Genomic DNA, 9,510 nt, shown 5'->3' with positions numbered 1-9,510 from the left:
GCATGGGGAGAAAATGTGAGGCTGACTTCCTTGCTCCTGGTGCAGTCTGCTGAGAGAATGTACAAGAGCACTAGAAGTGAATCGCTTTCATTTTCCTGCTGATAAAGAATATTCCTGGGGTTTCAGGGCCATGAAATGTCATCCTGAAGTGGGGTGGGGGTTGGGGTCAGATCTTGCCATTCAGGTTAATCTTGGACTCCTGCTTCCTGGGACACAGATGGCAACCTGATGGGCCATGTGTGGGTGAGTAGGTGAAGGGAGTGATGGAGGAAGTGATGGGTGAATAGCAGGATGTGTATAAATGGACTGGGATTGGGGGAAGAGAGGGGTGAGGGTAATGAAGGGCCAAGGGGGGGTAATGAGGGGCAGAGTGGAGGTGAATAGGGAAGAGTAAGGAGAAATGGGGGAAATATCCAGTGGAGTAAATTACTAGAGAAGATGTAAATAAATATAAGTAATGCTGGGAGTGTGGAAGTAAGTAGTTTAACTGAGTGATAGGCAGAGAGTGGATGTTGGAAATGTGGACAGAGTGGAGTAAACTGGGAATATGAGGTACAGTGGGAATGTTAGTGGTGGATGGGGCTGAGTAAAGAGCAGTCAGGCAAATGGCAAAATGTGGCAGAGCATTAATGAGTGCAAAGAGGAAGAGTATGGGCTGTCACTGTGGGAAGTGGGGAGTGAAGGGCACTCTGTGGTAACGGGGATCCATGGAGTTGGTCTGTACGGTCTCAGAGATGCAGAATCTCATGTTGGTGATGAGCTGGTGAACACTAAGTGAGTGGAGGAGACGGGAGATGGTCACGGGTTTATGCACAAAGAGGAGCTGCCCCCAAGAACTCACAGTGACACAGGATGGGAACAGCCTACACTCGGGAGACAGTGTTTAATGTCCCTCTGTGTTCCATTTTCTTCTTGTTTATTTTTAAATTGTTTATTTCAGTCTTGATGTGGCTTATTTATATCCTTAGTTATGAAACTGCTGTTCAGCTAGGCTTCAGATGGTTCTTCAGGTTGATTGTTCCACAATTCAGTTGTAACTTCAAGGTAATCACTGGAGGAGGCAAGCCCAGTGTTTATCTACTCCACCATCTTGGATCCTCCTCCATTTTCTTGTTATTTATATACACTTGGAGAGGTCCCACTACAAGTGTATCCCTGATACCTCCCCCAAATAAGCTCTGTTTTGCCTATAGGCCTGCCCTGAGTCCTGTCCCCATTATTTATGCCAGTGATTTAATTTGTCTTATTGCTTTAATTAAAACCTCTAAAATGGGACACATTATGATCCATCTTCAGCCTGTTCCCTAGGACCCTCAAGACTAACCTGGGATCCCTAACATCAGCCCTGTGACCCTTGACTGGTGCTATAACCACACAGGTCAGTACAGAGCCCCCAGTATTTTAAGATAATAGTATGAAATAATCAGTTATTGCTATAGGAAAACTCTCCAAACTATGAATTATGATCCTGTCTCACCTCTGGGAACTTGTTAATATGAGGAATTCCCTTGATACAGTGATGGACTCCAACATACTACGAGACAAGTTATCCCAGAGGTCTCAGAATACAAAGGCTTACCAAAATAAAATGCTCAAGTCAATTTAAAAAGAAAACATATTTTTAAAATACATCAAGTAAGAGATGGGGTAAGATAACACACTTAGGATATGGTACAAACAGGGAGAAGGACCACATTTCGTGAATCCTTTGATATGTAATGTTCATACACCTCCCCCTCTTCCTTTCCCATCAGCCTCATTGGTTATGAGTACCAGAGTTGAGATTTGAACAAGGTTCCCAATCAGATCGAAGGTGCCCAGGGCCAAAGACATATGCCATTCACCTCAGCTAGAGCTCACCAGTTAGCCTCCTGCACAGTCATGGGCTTTGTCTGTATTCAGTGGAACGATACTGAGTGTCACCAATTGGTGGCTGATTTAAGTAAAATGTAACTGTTGGCTCAGGTGGTAAGACATCTTATGACTTGGTCTTTGAATTCCTTCTATCTTTAAGTAACACTCTTATTTGTTCTATCATATATTCCAGTTATTCTGTTTATCTTTAGTGCATCCCACAAATTACTAACCTACTTGCTAACTATATTTAACACATCATATAAATTCTGCCTATGTCTCAAAAGCTGCTTCCTTACCTTATTATCTATACTTCACATATGAGTTTTGTTCATATCTCAAGCTCCTAGTTTACTTACTATCTATGCTTAATACTTCCTATGAGTTGCCTCCATCACATTTGTTTCCATGTCCTCTGGAGGACAAGCAATAGGAAAAATCAAAGGAAGTTCTTTGAAAAGATTAACAAACGTCAAAAACCCTAAATTGATCAAGAAACAAAAAGGTAAAGCCCAAATTTTCAAATCAGGAATGATGTAATGGACTTCACCACAGATTCTATAAACCTTAAAAGGACAATAAGGGAATTATGGGGGGGGGGAAAAAAAAACACCTTTATGCTGACGTCAGAAACATGATGGTGTGAGGAGCTTCCCTTGAAGCAACAAGTTGAACAGCTACAATTCAACAAAGGATTCCCTGTGCAACAGACAAACACATCTGAGATATCCACACATCGAAACACCTGAAGGTGGGTGAATTGGGGCAAACGGGAGGAGGGAAGGGAGAAGTGCAGAGACGGGGGCTGTGGATGCAGCTCTCAACTCACTGTGGCCCAGAGAAGGGGAGGATTGAGATCGCAGATGAACTTTCTGTGTCACAAGCATTCCTGCCTGAGTGATCAGCATGTAACATGGCTGAACCCAGTGACTGGGGTAGAGACCTCGGTGGGAAACTCTGAATACAGAAGTTCGAGAGCTGTGGTCTGACAGCCCTCACTGGCAGGCAGAAAACAAAGCCTAGCCACCCACCCTCCCAGAGCTGGCCTCCCCTGAACCCTCCCAGTACTAACAGCAGGTCCCAGAAGAAACTGTAGCAGTGTCAGATTAAAGACCAGAATATCTACAGCCCAGAGAACTGGAGAAAATTCCTGAGCAGCAGATGCATACTGTGGCTAATTCCAGTGGCAAGGGAGAAGATATAGGGGCGAGGCAGCTGTGGTCTGGGAGTCGCCATTACTCAGAGGAGAACAAAGACACAAACACAGCACAGCCTTTCCCAACCCACCCCACCCCATCTCCACTTTTTACAGCTGATCGCAGCGGGGATACCCAGGGCTGCTGAGGTGCAAAGCTCTGCATCTGGCTACAGGGGCAGCACTGGGATTTCAGTGGCTTGGAACCCCACTGCCCAGCACATCCTCCCATGGGGTGGTGCCCTGAGACCAAGGTGACCTGGACACAGAGGAGATGCCCACATCCACAGGAAATTCTCCACCATGAGAAGCCAGAACAGGGCAAGAATAAGAAAATGTTGCAGTGCTAACTACTAGAAAACAAAAGAAAGACTTGTAACAACCTGCTGCAGAATGCATTCCTGTAGAAGAGAATTATCATGAATAACCATGAATTACTATGAATAACCAAGGTAACAAGGCAGCTCAGAAAGAAAATGAAAAAATCTCCAGAAAATAAACTTAGACATGGAAACATGTGCCTTAATGACAGAGAATTCAAAACTGTAGTTCTGAAAAAACTCAACAAGATGCAAGAAAACTCAGGCAGTTCAATGAATTCAGAAACAAAATCAATGAACAAAATGAATAATTTTCCAAAGAGATTGAAATTTTAAAATAGGACCTAATAGAAATTCTGCAGCTTAAGAACTCAATAAACAAGATAAAGAATGAAACAGCAAGCTTAGGAAATTGAGCTGACCAGATGGAGAAAAGAATTAGTCATAGTGAAAGAGAAATCTGGAAATGACACAGATGGAAGAGAGAGACTTGAGAGTTAAAATAAATGAAAGAACTCTACAACAACTATCTGACTCCATCAAAAATATCAATATAGGAATAATGGGTATACCAGAAGAAGAAGACAGGGAAAAGGGCACAGAGAGCCTATTCAAACAAATAGTTGGTGAGAATGTCCCAAACTTATTGAAAGAACTGGATTCTCATCCAAGAACCAAACAGAACACCCAATTACCTCATTCCTAAAACACCATCTCCAAGGCACATTATATTGAAACTATCAAAAATTAAAGGCAAAGAAAGTATTGTCAAGGCAGCCAGGGAAAATACAGTAACCAACAATAGAAAGTCCATTAGATTATCTTCAGATATTTTCCAGCAGACACTCTATAAGCTAGGAGGGAGTGGGACCAAATATTTAAACTGCTGAAAGAGAGAAATTACCAGCCAAGAATAATATATCCATTAAAGTTATGCTTCCGGTATGAAGGAGTAATAAAGACCATTCCAGACATGCAGAAGCTGAGGGAAATTTCCACCACAAAGACTGCATGACAGGAAATACTGACAGAGGTTATTCTACCTGAAACAAAAAAGACAAGAGGATACAAAACTATGAAAAGATGACTAACAGACAAAGAGAAGCATGAAATGGAAACCCCTCCACAAAATAGGGCACTATACACTTAAACATAATATAAAAGGTAAAGGAGATAAAAACATAAAAAAAGAAAAAGAAGATATCTCTGTTTATGCTGTGAGTTCAGAAATGAACTCACAGCATAAGCAGAGATAATGTGTGACAACAAAAACATAAAAGGAGAGGAGGTAAAGGTCTGAATTTGCAAAGAGGAATGAAGATAAGGTGCATGCTGAAGAAAAAGGAGTACCGTATATATGAAACTTTCTTTTACATAAACTTAATAGTAATAACTAAAAAAAAAAAAAAAAAAAAAATCCAGAACTGAGACACATAAAAAAGAGGAAGAAATCCTAGAATACCACCAAACTAAAATAACAGAAACATAAAGGCAAAGAAGCAATGGAGACACCAAGCCACCAGAAAACAAAAGATAAAATGGCTATAGGAAATCCTCATATATCAATAATCACCCTAAATGTAAATGGACTGAATTCACCAATAAAAAGGCACAGAATAGCAGATTGGATCAAGAAAAAAACACAATATGCTGCTCTCAAGAGATACAGATCAGCTGCAAGGACAAATACAGACTCAAAGTGAAAGGGTGGAAATCGATACTCCAAGCAAATGGTATCCAGAGAAAATCAGGCGTAGTCATACTTATATCTGATGAAAGAGACTTCAGGATAAAAAAGGTAACGAGACAACATTTCATAATGATAAAGGGGACAGTACAAGAAGAAGACATAACACTTATCAATATATATGCTCCAAATCAGGAAGCACCAAAAAATATATAAATCAACTACTAACAGAACTAAAGGGAGAAACTGAGAAAAACACAATTATAGTAGAGGAATAAATACCCCATTGACAGCTATGGATAGATCATTGAAACAGAAAACCAATAAGGAAATATGAGACTTAAATGACACATTAGATCAAATGGACAAAATTGACATTTAAAGAGCACTTCATCCTAGAACATCAGACTATACATTCTTTTCTATTGTATATGGAACATTCTCAAGGATAGACCATATATTGGGACATAAAACTAGCCTCAGCAAATTTAAGAAAATTGAAATCACCCCAAGCATATTCTCTGATCACGAGGCTTTGAAATAGGATATCAACTGCAAAAAGAAAGAAGGAAAAACAACAAATATGTGGTGATTAAGCATAATACTTTTAAAGAACAACTGGGTCAAAGAAGAAATTAGAGGAGAGATCAAAAGATACATGGAAACAAATGAGAATGAAAATACATCCTACCAAAATTTTTGGGATGCAGCGAAAGCAATTTTAAGAGGGAAATTTCTATCATTACAGGCCTATCTCAAGAAACAAGAAAACTCCCAGAAAAATAACCTCACATTACACCTTAAAGAACTAGAAAAAGAAGAAGAAATGAAAACCAAAGTCAGCAGAAGGAAGGAAATAATAAAACTCAGAGCAGAACTAAATGAAATAGAGAGCAAAGAGACAATAGAAAAAATTAATGTGACAAAGAGCTGGTCCTTTGAAAAGATTAATAAAATTGACAAAGCCTTGGATAGACTCACTAAGATAAAAAGAGAAAAGACACACATAAACAAAATCAGAAATGGAAAAGGGGAAGTTATCACGGACACCACAGAAATACAAAGGATCATCCAAGAATACTATGAAGAATTATATGCCTCCAAATTCAATAACCTATAAGAAATGAACATGTTCTTAGAAACATATAGCCTTCCAAGGCTGAACCATGAAGAACTGGAAAATCTAAACAGACTGATCACCAGTAAGGAAATTGGATCAGTCATCCGAAGCCTTCCCAAAAGCAAAAGTCCAGGACCAGATGGCTTCACTAGTGAATTCTACCAAACCTTCAAAGAGGATCTAATACCAATCCTGCTCAAACTCTTCCAAAAAATTGAAGAGACAGTACTCCCTAACTCATTTTATAAGGACAACATTACCCTGATACCAAAACCTGATAAGGATAACACAAAAAAAGAACTTCGAAGACCAATATCTCTGATGAATACAAATGCAAAAATCCTGAACAAAACTTTAGCAAATTGAATGTAACCATGCATTAAAAAGATTATACATCACAACCAAGTGGAGTTCATCCCAGGGGCACAAGGATGGTTCGACATACACAAATCAATCAACGTGATACATCACATAAACAAAATAAAGGAGAAAAATCATATAATTATATCAATAGATGCAGAAAAAGTGTTTGACAAGATACAACATCCATTTATGATTAAAACACTTAATAAAATGTGTATAGAAAGAAAATAATTTTACATAATAAAGGCAATATATGACAAACCCTCAGCTAATATCATAATTAACGGTGAAAAACTGAAGCTTGTTGCTGTATGTTGAGGAACATGACAGGGCTGTTCTCCTATCACCGCTGCTTTTCAGCACAGTATTGGAAGTCCTACCCAAGCAATCAGGCAAGAGAAGGGAATAAAAGTCATCCAAATAGGGAATGAAGACGTTAAATTGTCACTTTTTGCAGATGACATGATGCTATTAGCTGGTGCAAAAGTAACTGCAGTTTAAAAGGTTAAAAATAATTGCAACAACCACAATTACTTTTGCACCAACCTCATATACATAGAAAACCCTAAAGACTCCACTAAAAAGCTATTAGAAACAATAAACGAATACAGTAAAGTTGCCAGCTACAAACTCAACATACAAAAGTCCATTGCATTCCTACGTACTAACAATGAAACCTCAGGAAAAGAAATAAAAAAAAACCAAAAAACAAAAACAGTTCCTTTCGCAATTGCAACAAAAAGAATAAAATAACTAGGAATGAATTTAACCAAGGATGTGAAAGACCTATAGACTGAAAAGTGTAAGACATTTTAAAAAGAAATTGAAGACACAAAGAAATGGAAAGACATTCTGTGTTCATGGATTGGAAGAATCAACATAGTTAAAATAGCCATATTACCCAGAGAAATATACAGATTTAATGCAATCCCAATGGTATTTTTTAAATAAATAGAACAAAAAATCATCAGATTTGTATGGAACCACAAAAAAGTCCGAATAGCCAAAGCAATGCTAAGAGAAAAGAACAATGCTAGAGGTAATATCCTGACTTCAGCTTGTACTACAGGGCGACAATAATTAAAACAATATGGCATTGGCAGAAAAACAGACACACAGACCAATGGAATAGAATTGAAAATCCAGAAATAAACCCACATACATATGGACAGATAATTTTGACAAAGAAGCCAAAAACATGCAATGGAGAAAAGATTCAATAAATGGTGCTGGGAGAATTGGATAGCCACATGCAAAAGAATGAAACTAGACTGCATCTGTCACCATGTACCAAAATTAACTCAAAATGGATCAAAGACTTAAGCATAAGACCTGAAACAATAAACTGCATAGAAGAAAACACAAGTACTAAACTAATGGACCTTGGGTTCAAAGAGCATTTTATGAATTTGACTCCAAAGGCAAGGGAAGTAAAAGCTAAAATAAATGAATGGGACTATATCAAACTAAAAAGCTTCTGCACAGCAAAAGAAACCATCGACAAAATAAAGACGCCACCAACTGAATGGGAGAAGATTTTTGCCAACAACGCCTCCAATAAGGGGCTAATATCCAAAATATATAAGGAACTCATACAACTCAAGAACAAAAAGACAAACAATCCAATTCAAAAATGGGCAGAGGACCTAGAGACATTTCTCCAAAGAAGACATAAAAATGGCCAATATACATATGAAAAAATGTTCCACAGAGAAATCAGAGAAATGCAAATAACCATCAGAGAAATGCAAATAAAAACCACAATGAGGTATCACCTCACACCAATTAGAATGGCTATCATCAACAAGACAAATAATGAGAAGTATTGGAGAGGCTGTGGAGAAAAAGGAACCCTCATACACTGTTGGTGGGAATGCAGACTGGTGCAGCCGCTATGGAAGGCAGTGTGGAGGTTCCTCAAAAAATTACGAATAGAATTACCATATGACCCAGCAATCCCACTCCTGGGTATCTACCCAAAAAATCTGAAAACATTTATCCATAAAGACAATGCACTCCAATGTTCATTGCAGCTTTATTTACGGTGGCCAAGACATGGAAATAGTTGATTGGATAAAGAAGATCTGGTACATTTACCCAATGGAATACTATTCTGCTGTAAGAAAAGGTGAAATAGTGCCATTTGCGATGACATGGATGGATCTTGAGATTATTATGTTAAGCAAAATAAGTCAGACAGAAAAAGTCAAGAACCATATGATTTCACTGATATGTGGTATATAAAACTGAAAACAAAGGAACAAGACAAACAAATGAGAAACAAAAACTCATAGACACAGACAATAGTTTAGTGGTTACCAGAGACTAAGGGTGGAGGGGGGTGGGAGATGAGGGTAAACGGGATCAAATATATGGTGATGGAAGGAGAACTGACTGGGTGGTGAACACACAATGTGAAATATAGATAATGTATTACAGAATTGTACACCTGAAATCTATGTAACTTTACTAACAATTGCCACCCAATAAACTTGAATTTTTAGAAAAAGAAAGCACTCCTTTAAAAATGTGGGTGAGTGCGTGCGTGTGTGTGTGTGTGTGTGTGTGTGTGTGTGGGAGAGAGAGAGAGAGAGAGAGAGAGAGAGAGAGAGAGAGAGAGAGAGAGAGAGAGAGAGAGAGAGAGAGAGAAAATGCTCTCTGGTCTCTTCTTATAAGGACACCAATCCCATCATGGATACTCTACCCTCCTGACCTCATCCAAACCCAACCACTTCCCAAAGTCCCCACCTCCTAACACCATCCCATAAGTGGTTAGTTTCTTTTATTTTCCTTGTCTATTATTATTATTATTATTATTATATTTGATAATAGGTATTTTTTTATTAAAGTTTATTGGGGTGACAATGGTTAGTAAAGTTACATAGGTTTCAGGTGTACAATTCTGTATTACATCATCTATATGTCACATTGTGTGTTCACCACCCAGTGTCAGTTCTCCTTCCATCACCAT

Source organism: Rhinolophus sinicus, chromosome 18 (genome assembly GCF_057876585.1).
Source record: "Rhinolophus sinicus isolate RSI-liver-muscle chromosome 18, RSI-T2T, whole genome shotgun sequence".
Taxonomy (NCBI): Eukaryota; Metazoa; Chordata; class Mammalia; order Chiroptera; family Rhinolophidae; genus Rhinolophus; species Rhinolophus sinicus.
The sequence above is the reverse complement of the archived record's forward strand: the minus strand, read 5'-3'. Positions refer to the sequence as shown.